Raw genomic sequence first — 16,335 nt, 5'->3', positions numbered from 1 at the left:
TGGGGCTGTTTGGCAAATGTCTGTCATTACCTGTAAATGGAATATTTTTTAGCAGAGTACATGCCCCTTGTAAAGGCATGTTGCCATGGCTGCTAGGTGCTCTGAAAAATCTCCTTTGTTTTTTTTCTTGAAATACGATATGCCTTTAGTAATTTTTAATATGTGTAGAATTAAGAAGAGACAAAGAGGCATAAATGCAACCTATTAGGCTTCAGATTCAAAATAAGTTTGCACACACACTCTCAGTCAAATACAAGGAATTGGCTAAAATGTTATTAATAAAAGTATATGTGTCAGTTTGAAGGAAGAGAAGATTTAGCCTATGTTTCAGATTCAGACTTGCAAATAGTTTTGAGGGGAACAAGTGATATAGTCTGAGCTGTAGAACTTCCACCATTTCTTGTCCCCGTGGAGTGGGACCAGGGTTCTCAGCAAGTCACTACAATTTGTCTCTGTTTCATTATTTTGCCATCTTCTCCTTATTTAAACTACAAGGGGCTGAGAAAGACCCAGAACCCCAAACTGGATTAAGGATATGTGATAGGCAATTCACAGAGCACAGATACAAATGGACAAAGGAGAGAAAAAAGTCTCGCCTCATTAATAATCAAGAAAATAATGGAATAAAATAATGAGATCACTGTTAGCCTCTAAAATGGCAAAGACTAAAAACAATGAAAATATGTAGTGAAGGTGTGGGGAAATGTTCACTCTTAAGCACTGCTGGAGAAAGCAGAAATTCATACAACTCTCCTGGAGTCACTTTGGTAGTATCTTGCAAAATTTTTCTAGTACCTACCTTTGGCTACACTTCATGTACACACACACACACACACACACGCACGTGAATTTAAAAATTATTTATAGCAGCATTACTTGTAAAAGCAAAAAATTAGAATTAGCCTATCAAAAGAGAAATGGTTACATAAACTCTGGTTTATCTACCCAATGGACTATTACACTGCCATTAAAAAGAATGAGACAATTCAACATCTTCCGATATGAAAAGACTGATATATTGACAATTAAGATAACAACTTACAGAATATTAATATGTTCCAACTTATGGAAAAACAATGACTTACCTAGATCTATAACAAAATGTGAAAAGGAGACTCTTTTTCAGCTTTGTCTAAGACCCCAGAAGACCCAGAACAAAGCAAGAGGCAATTAGTGGTCTCGCATTCTAAAATGAGTTTCTAGACCACCTAGACAGGACTTGAAAAGGAGACAGCTGCAACCATTAGCCTATCACTCGCCTCAAGGCTGTAAAAGGACTGAAACTGGAAATGCTGAGAGAATTTCTTTGGAATGATTTTTCGGGGTGTGGTGGTGTTTCCACATTTACCTCTTTCTAAGTAAAAGAAGTTTCAAGGAGATCTCCCTGAATGCTGGAGTCTGCCGAGTATAGACTGGCACTTAATTCAATACCAAAGATCGTCTACTAGCAAAAGGCTGCAAATTGCGTGTGGAGGCCCAGGCACTGAGAGAGCTGCAGTGCAGGAGACTGCACACCTCCCAGCAGCAGTAGCCAGAGTGCATCAGTCTTGCCCTTAGGCCATATGCAAGGGAGCCAGCCAGGATGGTCTAATTTAAAAGGGCCCCCCCTGTAGAGAGGTTGACAACACTCCACCCACAACCTTCCTATCTCTTGATCACATTCACACACACACACCTACTGGGTGGAGGGCCAGCTTTTCCTCTCCCCAGCCAGCACCTGCATCTGTCAGCCGCTGCCCACGAACTGCCGGAACCCACTAGGTGCACCAAGAGTAAGAGTGCCTGGGGTGATGGGTGGGACTTGAAGGGACTGGAGGAGTTGTTATTCTACATGATTGTCCAAGAGAGTGAGAACGAATCTGCATATTATATTTATAGAGACAGCAAGGGAAACTGTTTTCTACCTGTACCGTATGGAGTCTCACTCTTTCAATATAATGTTAACAATTATACAGATAAAACAGAGAAAAGGTCTGGAAATTTACACGCAAACCAATTATGGTCTCTAGAAAGCAGAATGTGGTTAGAGGATGAATAAAAAGAACTTATGCATTTTACTCTATATACTTCTATATAGTTTGATTTTTAAAAAAAACAAATATGTACTCATCTTTTTTGTAAACAAAAACTTAAAATACACACACATATACACACATACACTCACTGCATAAAAATTCAGAAAAGTAAGAAAAAGAAAACAAACAGATCATAAATGTAATTCCACTCCTCCCAGATCTCACCTCTGTTAGTATTTGATGAGTTTTTATTCACATCTTTTTTATGTAATTTGCTTGGAGCAGACAGGGCCTCACTGGGCGTCACCAACAGTCAAGTTAAACAACCAAGAACTTCAAGGACTGTTTACTGCTGCCACTCATATATTCCGTGGGTATTTTGACCATATGAAAATCTAGGTATATGAACAAAGAAAACCAATTTGATACTTATGAGTCGTCTCCCTTAGCTTAAAATGTTCATAATTAAGATGGAGATAAAAATTATCACTGTGACATTTTATGCACTGGCTCTGGACAGTAGCAAGGTAGAGGACTAGAAGATTAAGATGTACTGATCCCCTTACGAAATCACAAATGCATCTTCTTCATCCAGAAATGAGTACTTTAGTCAAACTTAACAATACTTACCAAGTCTGTCCAGAAAGCTCGTTTGAGCCTCAAACAACCTAAATGGAAATCCAGGAGAAGACTTTATCTCCTGTCTGAGATTTACACAAAAAATCAAATCTGTTACAGACTCATCTAAAAAACACGGATACACGACTTGAGACCTTTAACAAATGGAGTGCCTGCTACACACGTGGAAATTAACTCCTTCTTTGTTTTCAGTTTCCTGGGAACCGGGGAGAAATTCTGGTTTCTAAACCTTGAGGCAGCATGAACAATGAACAATTGTTAGCTAGAAATAGCAGATGAAGCCTATTACTACACAACGGAAAGTAGACTGCACTGTCTTAAGGTTGTGTTTATTATACAGGCCTGGTGGGTAAAATGATACGGTAGAGAGTGAGTGTCCTGCTCAATAGAAACCTCTGAGAAACCCTCCACTCCAAGGGAAGCATCCAGCTTCTTTCTGTTTTTCCTCTTGTTGAGTATAGGCTTGGATAATTGTATGTAATTTCCCAAGTCTGTCTTCATGAATGAAACTTCTTACCAATTTCTACCAAAACCCTCTACCAAATCAAATAAAGATAAGGTCAACAGAAAGCCAATATCATGCAAATATGCAGTAAAGGTCTTCATTTTTTTTTTCATTTGAGTGGCAAACCAAAGATCTTGAAAAGGTAACAATTCCATGATCCAGCAAAATAGCAACAGAACACAAAAATTTTCCCTTGGGTTAGAATATGAAAACTTTTTTCGAGAGTAAATTCAATTGAGCTGAAATTGTAAAACCTGGAATGGCAAAGTGTATTTTTTTTTAGCCAAATTTGTTGGAAGCCAGTCATACACAGAAAATAAACCCAAACTCAAACTAGTACTGAAGTCCAGCTTCCTTTTAGCATTTTTTTTAAAAAGAAGAAAGAAAGAAAGAAAAATAAACTTTCTAAACTTGAAAATGCAGCCTTTAGAACAAGGTTCCAAGGGTTACTTGGATGTTAGTTGATGCTTACAAACTAATGCTAACGAGTGGAATCAAAACCAGATAGATTCCATTTCCCTTCAAGTAAATGGAGGTTGGGGATGGGGAGGTGGTGGGAATGCTTCCCAAAATGTAGGTGAATTTTACCAAAAATGACGGTGTTCTGCATAAAAACTAGAGAAATATCATCTGAACTTCAACTAGGGCTGGGTTTCAAAGAGGTGACACGAAGAGGGAGAACTGACACCCAGGAGCTCCCTTCTGTGCCAGGCCATGAGCTTCAGGAACACTGGTTTCACCCTCACAGTAAACGGCATGGCAGGCAGGTGTTCTCCCCCGACTTCAGAGATGAGAAAATGCATTTGAGTCCCCTTCTCTAGGTCATTCAGCCAGGGAGTGACCCTGAAGGGCATCTGCATTAGGAAACAGTGCTGTCTCACCTCCTGTGCTCTTGTTCCATGAGAATCATTGATTACTTCAGCAAGGATGATGTAATGGTACTTTAAGAAGGCCATTTTGGAGCATTCTACCAATGCAATGCTAGTCTTGTCAAGGCCAACACCTGTGCTGACTTAGCTAGTGCCTGTGGGAGAACTAGGTAAGGAGAGGTAGACAGTTGTCATATTTTTTGTTTTTGTTTTTGTTTTGTTTTGTTTTAGAGACAGAGGTCTTGCTTTGTTACCCAGGCTGGAGTGCAGTGGCACGATCATAGCTCACTGCAGCCTCAAACTCCTGAGCTCAAGTGATCCTCCCACCTCAGCCTCCCAAGTAGCTGGGACTACAGTGCACACCACAATGCCTGATTAATTTTTACATTTTTTTTTGTACAGACAGGGTCTTGCTATGTTGCCCAGAATGGTCTCAAACTCCTGGCTTCAGGCAATTCTCCTGTCTCAGTCTCCCAAAGTGCTGGGTTTACAGGTATGAGCCACTGAGCCCAGCGGGAGTCTTATCTTGATTTAACTTAGGGTCACCTTGAATCCATGTCATAAATCCAAGTTACTCAACTGTGGAGCAGGCCTGTGCTTCACCTGCATTACCTAACTCCTTTAATCCTCAAAATGACTATGGGTTTTATAGCATTTTTATCCCTATTTTATGTCTAAGAAAACAGGCTTGGAAAGGCTAAGGAAGAGGCAGAGCCGGGATTCTCACCGAGCCTGCCTGACCCCTCCGACTCCAGATCATGTGCTCTTACTCACTTCATGAAACTAAAAGGTCAATAACTCTAGAAATTAAGCAGCAGTGGCTTTTCAAGGTATGTGGCTATCACTGATCGCAGCTTCCTACACATGTTTTCATTTATCCAACAGGTATTGATTAAGAGATTACAATCTGTAAAACTGAAGGGTTATAAAGAGATCAAAAATGTTCAAGTTCTTGTCCTTAGCCTCAAGCCATGCACAGCCCAGACTTACTAAGTTCTGGATTTTCCCCTGGTCTTCTGGCCACTGTCCTTTATCTTTTCAACTCACTTGTTATTACACCAGTTTCTTTCTTTCGGACATGTCCAAATTGCTGGTTTAGATAAGTTTGTCCCTGAGACTAGTGAACTTCATCAAGAGATAAATGAATGGAGCGACAGCTTTAAACCAAGGGCCTCTGGCATTCATAGAATATCAGAACTTGAAGGGATCTGACAGATGGAGCCTGTATCAGTCAGAGTAGTCTAACTGCTGTAACAAACAAGCCCAAAAGTTTACTTCTTGCTCTCACAAAATTCAAGGGGTATGTTTCTGGCTGGGCCTCTCTCACGCCAGTGGTGACACATGGGGATCCAGGCTCCTCCCCTGCTGTGGCTCCACCATCTCAACAAAGGGTTTCAGGATGCCCCAGACTGCATCCATACAGCAGACAGAAGGCAGAGAGAAACTTCAGAGCAGGCTCACTTACTTCTAACTGTCTCCTCCCATTCCATCAGCAAGAGTTAGTCACAGAGCCACCTTCACACCAGGGCCTGGGAGGTCTGTATGCAGGTTACCAGGAAGAATAAGTCGGTTTAGTGAGCCTGTGGCCCATAAAACCACCGTGCAGGTGAGGAAACTGCCACAAAGTGCCTACGTGAATCAACCAGTGTCACATAGGAGCAGATTCCATACTCCACTGCAGCACTCTTTGCCTACAACATTGTTGCTTCCTAAAAAGGCATGTCCTGTTTTTATTTCTTATATGATACTTACTATATAAATTTTAAAAATACAGAAAAGCTTAAAGAAAATAAGTTTGTGCTATACTTTTCCAATATAGTTGCTGTTTATATTTTGGTGCCCGCTAGCCTCTTCCACGTGTGTATCCTTATTATATATCACACAGACAAATTTTAATTATAAAATGTTGCAAACATACAGAAAGCAGTATAAAAGAAACCTAGGGATGCACCACTCAGATTTAACAAATCTTAACATTTTACCACATTTGCTTAGTTCTCTCCTATAGAAATAAAATGGATCCAGCTGAAACCCATCTAGTTCTTTCTCATTCCTAAAGGAAATGAAGAAATATATATACATATAGTAAAAGTACAGAAACATTCACAGGATCTATACACACCAGCTTTAGGATAGCACTTCTTCATTTCCTTTAGGAATGAGAAGAATTAGATGGGTTTATCATATTATTTATATAATATGATATATAGAGAGAGAAAGAAATGTTTTTGTACTTTTACTATATATATAGAGAGAGAGAGAGGAGAGAGAGAGAGAGAGAGAAGGAGAGAGAGAGACAGAGAGAGAGAGAGACAGAGAGAGACAGTCTCACTCTGTTGCTCAGGCTGGAGTGCAGTGGCGTAATCTTGGCTCACTGCAACCCCCACCTCCTGGGTTGCAGAGATTCTCCTGTCTCAGTCACCTGAGTAGCTGGGCTTACAGGCGTGGGCCACCCTGCCTGGCTACTTTTTTTGTATTTTTAGTAGAGACGGGGTTTTGCCATGTTGGCCAGGCTGGTCTCAAACTCCTGGCCTCAAGTGATCTGCCCACCTCGGCCTCCCAAAGTGCTGGGATTACAGGCATGAGCCACTGCACCTGGCCTTTACTATACAATTAGATTCATAAAATGTATATTACTTTTGTACATTTTAGATTTTTGCATAAGTGATACAATGCCATGTATATCCTTTTGTACCTTGCTTTTTTTAGTCAGCATTATGTTTTAAGACTTACCCATGTTGATCCATGGAGATTATTTTCATTCAGTTGAACTAGATGTAGTATTCCATTGAATGACTAAGCCATGGTTTATTACTCATTCTTCTCATATATAGTTAGCTTGTCTCCATTTTTCCCTTCACGGTAGTTTTAAAAAACAAAATTAGCCTCAAATTATACATACAGATTTGCTGCCTGCTTTTTTCATGTAACAAAACCTAAGCCTAGTAGTCACATATATTCTTGGAGAATATTATTTTTAACATCTGTATAGTGCCCTCTTACACGAACATACCAAAGTTTATTTAACCAATTCCCTGTAGTGGAACATTCAGGTATTTTCCAATAATGTGCTATATAAATTATACTCCCACAACCATCATTTTATGTGCACTTTTGGCATATTGACAAACAGAGAAAACTAAGGAGTGCCTGTTGAGAGGGCAAGTGCTACTACGGCGGCGAAACAGCCCTGTTCTGTCTGGCGCTGCACTTTCTGGGGCAGATCCTGCCGATTCCACTTACTAACCGTGTGACTTTGGACAAACTTAACTTATTTGTGTTTCTATAAAATGAGATTGATAAGAGTAGTTTCCTTAAATCCCATACCAGGTGGAGTTGTAGACTTTCTGCTTTATTGTTTCTTTGAATTCCCTTGTAGGCAAGCAAGGGAAATCCTGCACCTGAGGCTCAAACGTGCTTACCTAAAGCAAAGTGCCACTCGGAGGACAAAGAGTCATGAGATTTGAACCACTCCAGAACAGTGCCCAGTGCATGGCAAGTATTCAGGAAATTAGGTTCAACACACACACACACACACACACACACACACATATATATAGTGAATACGCATTTGCACACATGCATACATGCACTCATGCACGCACACTCACGTGCACACACACATCTATACCTCTATGATAATTTTGGCTATGTGATACAGTACTATTATGCTTTTGTTCTATCCCAACTTTTTCTTATTGATAAAGCTAACTAATCTTCTCCCAGTGTTTTTTTTCCATCTGGCACATCTTCCTTTTGCCGGCAATCCCTTCTTCGACCCCCCAGCAAGCCTTCACTACCTGACACGTTATACACTCAGAAAATGCCACCAAAGCCCATAACTCACATAATGAAATTCTCTGACTCCCTCTTTTCATTTCAACCAAGTGGTCTGTCTATCCAAATATTTTCTCCCCCAGAGTCCTTCTCTCTGTCTTATGAATGGTGTCCCACTTCCCAGCTGACATCAAACCTGTGCAGATTACCTTTTCAAGCAAATGTAAATAAACAATAAAGCACAAAACAAAGAAGTCCACTTGATTTTTTTAGTTCTTCTAGAAATGGCCCAATAAAACTTCACTGGCCACAGGAGACTTCCCCTAATTCAACTAAACAAATACTCTTCCTTCTTCTCTTAAGAATGCCATTGGGAAGTCTAATGGGGTTTGAAAAACTATTTAGAGCTCTGCACTGGTAAGGAAGATAAAAGGAAGCCACGGATGAGCAGTGAAGCAGTCAGGCTCGGAGCCCTGCCCTCACCTCTCAGATCAGCGTGTTCCAAAATCTGATGAGATTCATAAATTCACAAGGTATTACTTACCGCACAATTTGCCACGACAATTTCCAAATGGCTTAGGGCGATCATGACACCTTTAGTCTCAGAGTGCCAGGAGAATACTTGAAAGGCCCTACATTGATGAAAACCATCATAGTTAGAGCTATTTTCATATTATCAAATGTGGTTTTAATTAACCTCAAAAAATAAAAGAAAGAGGTTTCTAGAAAAGACAATACATACACCACCCCCCCAACACACACACACCTACCTCTATGTGATAAACCTGGCTGAAAAGGGGATTAGGTCCCATGCCTCATTTCATCAAGAAAATTAGCATCTTTTAGTCTCTCCGGAATGTATTTGTTTTCCTTAGACGCAAGCTCAGTTACACTCTTCCAACTCCTTAGTATTAATTCCTTTTCTTATTTCAGCCTGACCAGAACAAATTCTGTCCTGAAGCATCTTAGCAATAAAATCCAAATGTGGTTTTGCCCTCGGGCCTACAACAACTGGTGTCACTCCTATGAGACCATGTCTAGACTTTTAGGGAAAGTTAGGAAAGATGTCATCCTAGATTGGCTATTGTGTTTTTTGAATTTTGGGAAGCTAGATCACTCCCCTGCACATTTTTATACCTGTGGGAGTCTCAGATCTGGACTCAAAATTGAGGGGATATGGGAATACGGTAGATATAAATCTTGTCTACTTCATCATCATGTCATCCAAGCTCATGTTTTCTTCACAAGAATGCCTTTAAGAACTCAGAACATTATAATCTTAGGTAGATGCCTATTTATATCTTTGCTACATACCTTCCTTTTCCAAGGTTGGGTTTTTTTGTTTGTTTGTTTGTTTGTTCATTCGTTTAATCTAGGAGATTAGTAGATAGTGTTTTATTTGAGGGTGGTTAGCATTGATTGAACCATACTCTATGGCTTTGTCTTGACAATTCACTCTCAACCATTCCTTTATCAAAGAAAGGAAAGATAAGAAGTAGAAGAGATAGAGGAGAAGGAGGGGGAAGGAGAATAGAAAGGAAGAAGGGAAAGGAAAAAGGTAGGAAAGAAGGAAGGAAGATGGAAGGAAGGGAGGAGAGAAGGAAGGGAAGGGAGGAGGGAGGGAGGGAGGGAGAAACAAAGGGTGAATGGGCATCATTGGCCATAGTATCTGAAGGAAAATAATGTATGGGGTAGAAAGGCTTCAATTTTTATTCCAGAAAGGCTTCAAACTCTCAGTACATTCTTTTTAGAGGTATAGATGCACAAAGTTACACCAGCCTTCAGGCATGAAACAACCATCCCACTCAAATACAAGGCTTGCAGAAATGGTAATGAACACAAAGAGCACCACAGAGCTCCTTAGAAGTGTTAGTGTTGCTTAACATTTTATTTATTATTTATTTATTTATTTTCGAGACAGTCTCACTCTGCCACCCAGGCTGGAGTGCAGTAGCACCATCTAGGCTCACTGCAACCTCTGCCTCCCAGGCTCAAGCGATTCTCCTGCCTCAGCCTCCTGAGAGCTGGGATTACAGGTGTGCACCACCATGCCCAGCTAATTTTTGAATTTTTAGTAGAGACAGGGTATCGCCATGTTGGCCAGGCTGGTCTCCAACTCCTGACCTCAAGTGATCTGCCCGCCTCGGCCTTCCAAAGTGCTTAACATTTTAAATTAATGCAGACTTACATTTCTAGGCTTCTCTTAATATTGCAAGTTTTGCTGATACCCAAACAAAATGAACTTCCCTCAAGTGGAATTGAATTTGCCTCATGGTAACTGTTGCACAGAGCCTAACTTGTTAGGAGGTAGAATAAAAGAACACTTTTTGTGAAAAAGGAACACAAGCCCGGGAGTCAAATGGGCCCAGTTCTGCCTACAACTGACAGTGTCTACCCTGGACAAGCCATTTAACCCCTTCAGAGCCCATTCCCTCCTCTGTAAAATTACTCATTAAAATGAGTACTCACTTGGGTTAGATCTATGTTGAGTATCCTCCTGGTAGTGCAGCCTTATAAACAGTCCCAGAAGGACCTGTCTTGCCATGTTGTAATTCAGCCTTGCTATACCAGGATGCGGGGATGGATGGGAGTAGGGAGGCAGGGTTGGATAGAATGAGAGAAATAAAGGAGTCTCGAGCATTTCCACCGTTAGCATCATTCCCACACTCTGACTTCTGGGAACTGCCACATTTTTAGCACCCTGTTATTTGGAGGGACACAAGATAGGAAGGTGCCACAATAAGACATTTTCTTATTCTGAACCCTCATCTAGCTCCCCCAACAGAGTTGGGGGTGGAATGGCAGAGGCAGCAAAGGTCACACTGCTAGGAGTGGACTGAGCATTAGAAAGAGAGGACACATCCACAAATGCAGCAGGAGCCCATCTTGGTGCATGTGTCCCTCACTGCATGGGAAGGCATGCACATTCAAACAGCAGCTACACAAAGCACAGTTTTGCAAAATCACTCTTCAGCCATCTATGCGAGATGTGAATCCTGCTCTAAGCATCATAAAAAGGTTGCATTAAATGTCTGCTGTTGATTTCCTTTATGAGGTTGGTTTCTGCCCAACAGGTCAAGTAAGGCAGGACCAGCAGAAATTATGAGAGCAAAAGAGGAGTGGAGCCCATATTCACAGAGAATGTACTCCAAAATGCAAATGACTGGCCAGGCACCATGGCTCACGCCTGTAATCCAAGCACTTCGGGAGACCAAGGCGGGCAGATCACTTGAGGTCAGGAGTTCGTGACCAGCCAGGCTAACATGGTGAAACCCTGTCTCTACTGAAAATACAAAAATTAGCCAGACGTAGTGGTGGGTGCCTGTAATCCCAGCTACTAGGGAGGCTGAGGCAGGAGAATCACTTGAACTCAGGAACTGGAGGTTGCAGTGAGCCGAAATAGCCCCATTGCACTCCAGCCTGGGCAACAAGAGCGAAACTCCATCTCCAAAAAAGAAAAAAAAACGCAAATGACAAACAAAGGGCTTGGTTCTTAGGACAATGGTTAAAGAACAGCAAAGAATATGCTCAAATAGATTGGAAGGCGGTTGCTAGCTAAATCACACAAGGCGGCAGAACATTTGCTGTAGAAACAGTAAATATTGCAGTCAGCCAAGAGACGATATCTGACTCACAGGCAAATAACGACGTATAAAAATTGTCTTTTTTTCTTATCAAAGATTTTTTTCAAATTGACACATTGAATCTTTTCTTTTGGCTGACAAAGCCAAAAGGCAACTGACACCCAAAGGGAAGAAACAACCAGGGAGAAAGCCAAGTTTCTAAAAATTAAGACATTTCTTCCATTTCTCTCCTAGTTAATACCTCAGGCTTCTCTATAAGGAGCAAAACTGCAAATGTACAATTGGCCTTCACTTTGCATGTTCATAGTCCCACAAGAACTAGCCGAGCCTGCAGAAAGTCTTGTCAGAACATTGTCAGGCCCTGAAAGGGCCTGCAGAAAGCTTAGTAAATGGAGACATTTGGGCGAGCCCCCAGATCTGGGAAGTCAGGCTTATGAATGGTCAAAACAGTCAAAGTTTCCTATTGCAAGTTCCTAGGTAGTCGTTAGTGGTGGAAATCCTGAGTAGTTTGATGGTGTCATCCCTATTTTCCAGAACAAGAGGTGAGGATAGAAGTTGACTAAGGAAGGTATCCAACCATCACCTGCAGTATCAGGGAGTGCCGGAATCGGGCCTCAGCGTTGTCTCCCACAACCACTCCCACCAGCCTGCTCCCTGTCAAGGCTCCTAGACACTCGCTCAAGATTCCAGAAACTACTCCGGCTTCACTCGACGTAGACTCACCTCCACCATCTGTCCCTGCTTCCTCCTGCCCCACACTAGGAGACTCACCAGGAAGGTCTCTTCTACTCCCATCTCTAAGAGAATGGCAAGGATTGAAGCGCTTGCAAATCCTCCAAGAGTTCCTTAAATTTTCAAGGTACTATTTTAACCACCTCCTCCATCCCTTAAAGCCTGAAGAATTGGACAGGTAGGCAGGGAAGCTGTTTGGCGCAGGGATGGAAGAGTCACTTGGTCGCTTCCTCTTCCTCTTGCCTCCCAAGAAGTAACGGAGTAGTAACACAACTCTCTCCTCTTTGCCACCCCAGCCAGCAGGCAGGTATGGCCAAGAACCAGAAAATTCTCCATTCTGGAGACTGTCCCCACCTCTCCCCAGGTGCCAGTGGAACATTTGCTGGGGGAAGAGCAACTGAAGCTGTTTGTTGTTGTTTTTTAATAGTCGAGACAGATTTATACTCATTTTACACTTGAATAGAATTTTTTAGGGAATAAATGATGATAATTGGGGGCTGAAATATTATTTGGGAGCTTGGATGACTGTCACTTGGCAAACTAAAGGCATTTGTGTCGGGCTCAGGAACACACACACTCTCCACCACTCCTTTCCTTAGCCACATGTGGTAGTTTTCACTTTTTACAACAACTCTTCATGGGAGAAGGACGAAAATTGCACTGAGCTTTTCTTACAACTTAATGAAGTTTCAGGAAAGAAATCTGAGCCTTGCTCTGGCGCTCTGATGCTGCATCTTTGTAAACAGTGTGGCAAGGGGCTTTGCAAGATTTATAGGAGACGGCATTGGCAGAGAAAACGTTAGCTCCTGCTCCGGCCCCATAAAGCTATGCTATTGGCTTTGTAAAGCTCTCTAAAAAATGAGATTCAAAACAAAAGAGAAATCAACACCATTCAGTCCACTGCTAGCCAGGGACCTCTAAAGTTTTATCAACCGGGGTTCACTTGCTTCCCAAAAGAAAAGAGTTTTGCCCCTGAAATAAAAGGCTTGTAAAATCTCTTACCTACAAGATGGTAGTGACATGAGGATTTTCAAATCAGGGCAAAATGATAGGAAAGAAATGGTCATTTTCTGTGTGTCAGAAGGTGAATGTGATACCAATGCCTATTGGGCAAAGACAGCCACACAAGTAAGCATACACAAGGAAGCTCTTCACGTATGGCTTGGGTTACCTAGAACCAAGTCATTAATAGGGGGTGGCCAGACTAATTATGAGATTGGAAAGGAAAGAAATGAGTAGGAGCAACATTCCTTGCGAGTAGGGTTTTGTGTAACAGAATATAAAGTCTTTATTGCAGACTTTATGACAGGGAAGGGAATGACTAATAATCAAACAACATCTCCCCGATCTTGAAATAAAAATTTCCAAATGTCTATCTCACAGGTCTTGCTCCTAGAGCCTCCTTTCTGTTCAGCCCAACATAAAACAGTTTTGCAGGTTAATGCGCCCGTTAAACCTCCACCGGCCCGGCCCTCCTTAGCAGTCCCTGCTGTAGGGGTTGTAAATAAGGAGCTGTGCATGGGATTTTGCTGAATAAAAGAGAGTTTGTGCTTCTAAAGTCACAACCAGCCTTCCCCTCTCCCCATCAACCCCTTTAATTTAAAGTTGGCGGCTTGTCTCTTCACCTTGTCAAGTTTCAAATACTTTTCCTTTTCCTCTAACCATGATAGGGAAATATCAAGTTCGCTGCAGAGGAAGAAGTGCTTCAATTATGCATCTAAATGTACTTGTTGCACAAAAGAGCCCCAGTGCTGATTTGCCAAACTGCTTTGAGGGACAAACTTTGGCCCTCGCCACCCTGAGGACAAAAGCAGGCACACATAAATGCCGCGACAGCTCCTGGCATGGCCCCGGTCAGGCCACATATTCATGCCGAGAGTGTGGAATTTCCCTGTCACATAAAACCACAGCAGGGTCAAGAGGCAGATACACGAATCAAGGAGCAGAGCAGGAACTTTCAGTGTCTCCTCTCTAGCTTCAAAGATGGGGGAGACGAAGCAGTCCTTCTGGCAGGTTTCGATGGAATGAAATGTCCAAGCAAAGTAACTTCAGTCCGCCAGTGAATCTGCCAGCAGATCCACAAAGTGATAAATAATAAACAAATATGCACTGAATACATATTCTGTGCAAGGTACTAAGATAAGAACTTGTTAGGAGCATAGAGAAATGGAGCAGAGTTCTGCTCTCAATGGGGGTGAAAGCCCAGACACTGCTGATTAGCCATACATGACAGCATATGGATGTCCCATGAGTGACAGGTGTCTCTCCAATAGTCATTACCCCTTCTCCCTGGCTAAGAGAACTTTGATTTTGTTCAAGCACCAAGTGGCTATGTGTTTTCCTAAGGGGCTGAGCTGCTTCACGGGTCTAGGGGATGAATTTATTTTTTTAAATTATTATTTTTTTAAGACAGAGTCTCGCTCTGTCACTTAGACTGGAGTGCAGTGGTGCCCTCTCAGCTCACTGCAATCTTCATCTCCCGGGTTCAAGCAATTATTGTGCCTCAGCCTCCTAAGTAGCTGCGATTATAGGCATGAGCCACCACATCTAGCTAATTTTTGTATTTTTAGTAAAGAGGGGGTTTTGCCATGTTGGCCAGGCTGGTCTCAAACTGTGACCTCAAGTGATCTGCCTGCCTGGGCCTCCCAAAGTGCTGGGATTACCAGGCATGAGCCACCACGCCCAGTCAGGGATGAATCTTGATTGGTCAAAACCAATGGTTCTTTTTTTATTTGAGATGGAGTCTCTCTTTGTCGCCCAGGCTGGAGTGCAGTGGAGCGATCTCGGCTCACTGCAAGCTCTGCCTCCGGTTCTAAATTCTGCCTGCACATTATAGTCACCAGGAGAGTAGTTTAAAACTTCCATAACTGGGCCCCACCTCTAGACTCTGATTTAATGGGTTGGACATAAAATCCAAAATCCAATCGTTTTCAAACTTCTCTGGGTGATTGTAATGTACTGCCAATGCTGGGGATCAATGGTCTAAATCAACATTTCATTCCCTTCTCAGTGATTGGCTTAGGGTCAGTCATGTGATTCAGTTCAGGTCAAAGATATGTGGACGTGTCGGGAGGATTCCAGGAATATTTTCTATGGTTTAAAAAGACAAAAGGAAGCTGTACGTGCTTTCCCGTTTTCCAAGCTTTGGACAGCGTTTCTAAAGAAGGAAGGTTTGAACAGGTGCAAGCAATTGTGATGGTGAAAGGAAAAGTCAACAAGGGCTAATATCCAGAGGAAGGCAGAAGAGAAAGATGGAAGGAAATGGGTCCATGATGACACTGCTGGACCAATGAAGTAACTAGAACTGCAACCTCCCTGCCTCTAGACCAGTGGACCTAAAACTTGGTTGCATTCTGTAAACACCTGATGTGTTTTTTAAAATATGGATGCATGGGCCTCACCCCTAGAGGATCTCATTTCATTGGTAAGTGGTGAAGTGTTATCATCAGGATTTTAAAAATACCCCCAGGTGGTTATGTTGTGCAGCCAAGTTTGAGAACCACCGCTCTAGATGTCTTGTTGAGTGAGACAATTTCCCATTTGTAAGCCAGTGGTTCACAAAGTGTGTTCCCCCTGACCAACAGCATTAGCCTTACCTGGGAACTCGTTTGAAATGCAAATTTTTGGGCTTTTCCCCTGCCCTGCCTAATCAGAAAATTTGGGGGTTGGGAGCAGCAATTTGTGGTTTCACAAGTCCTCCTGGTATTTTAATGCATGCTACAGCTTAAAAACCACTGATTGAAAATACTTGGCTCCTTGTTTTCTGTTCCTTGCAGTCCAAAGCATCCTAACTGATGCAGAAACCCGGAGGGAAAAAGAATGACCTCAGCTGACAGGATTTGGATGGATGAGGTGGAAGGGAGCAAAGCATGCAAACCTCTCATATAGAATAGAATTTTTACAGTATATGTAGGAAGTGGGAGGGATGGAGGGGGGCAGTGGGATGCCAATCTAGTGGCAGCAGAAGAAGTTTCTAAATAGTTCAGAAAACCACATCTAAAAACACAAATTAGAGCTATATTCATTAGGACCTTAAGTGAGAGGTTAAATATATTAATAATGCATTATCCTGTAAGTAATGGCAAGCCACTAAAGCATTTGAAAGAGAACAGTTTTAAGGGGGAAAAGAGCAAAAGTGATATTTTAGATGATATTTTAGATGATTAAACTGGATGTGTAAATTGGGTAGATTGAGGGGAAAGGAGAAGGAAGGT

At 42.1% G+C, this 16,335-nt stretch overlaps 1 long non-coding RNA gene across 1 annotated transcript in view; it reads right to left on the bottom strand.

Moving 5' to 3' along the window:
* LOC106998722 (uncharacterized) overlaps nt 1-5,556 on the bottom strand; it is a 158,401-nt gene extending 152,845 nt beyond the window's left edge. Inside the window, exons 1-2 of the long non-coding RNA XR_001445260.3 lie at nt 5,494-5,556; nt 2,241-2,410 (exon numbers count right to left, since the gene is read on the bottom strand). This is a non-coding gene — a long non-coding RNA (uncharacterized LOC106998722). The remainder of the gene's footprint in view (nt 1-2,240; nt 2,411-5,493) is intronic.
* Nucleotides 5,557-16,335: the final 10,779 nt, after the last annotated feature.

This window comes from Macaca mulatta, chromosome 6, assembly GCF_049350105.2.
Source record: "Macaca mulatta isolate MMU2019108-1 chromosome 6, T2T-MMU8v2.0, whole genome shotgun sequence".
In the NCBI taxonomy this organism is placed as follows: Eukaryota; Metazoa; Chordata; class Mammalia; order Primates; family Cercopithecidae; genus Macaca; species Macaca mulatta.
Note: the sequence above shows the minus strand (reverse complement) of the source record. Positions and strands in the feature narration are given on the sequence as shown.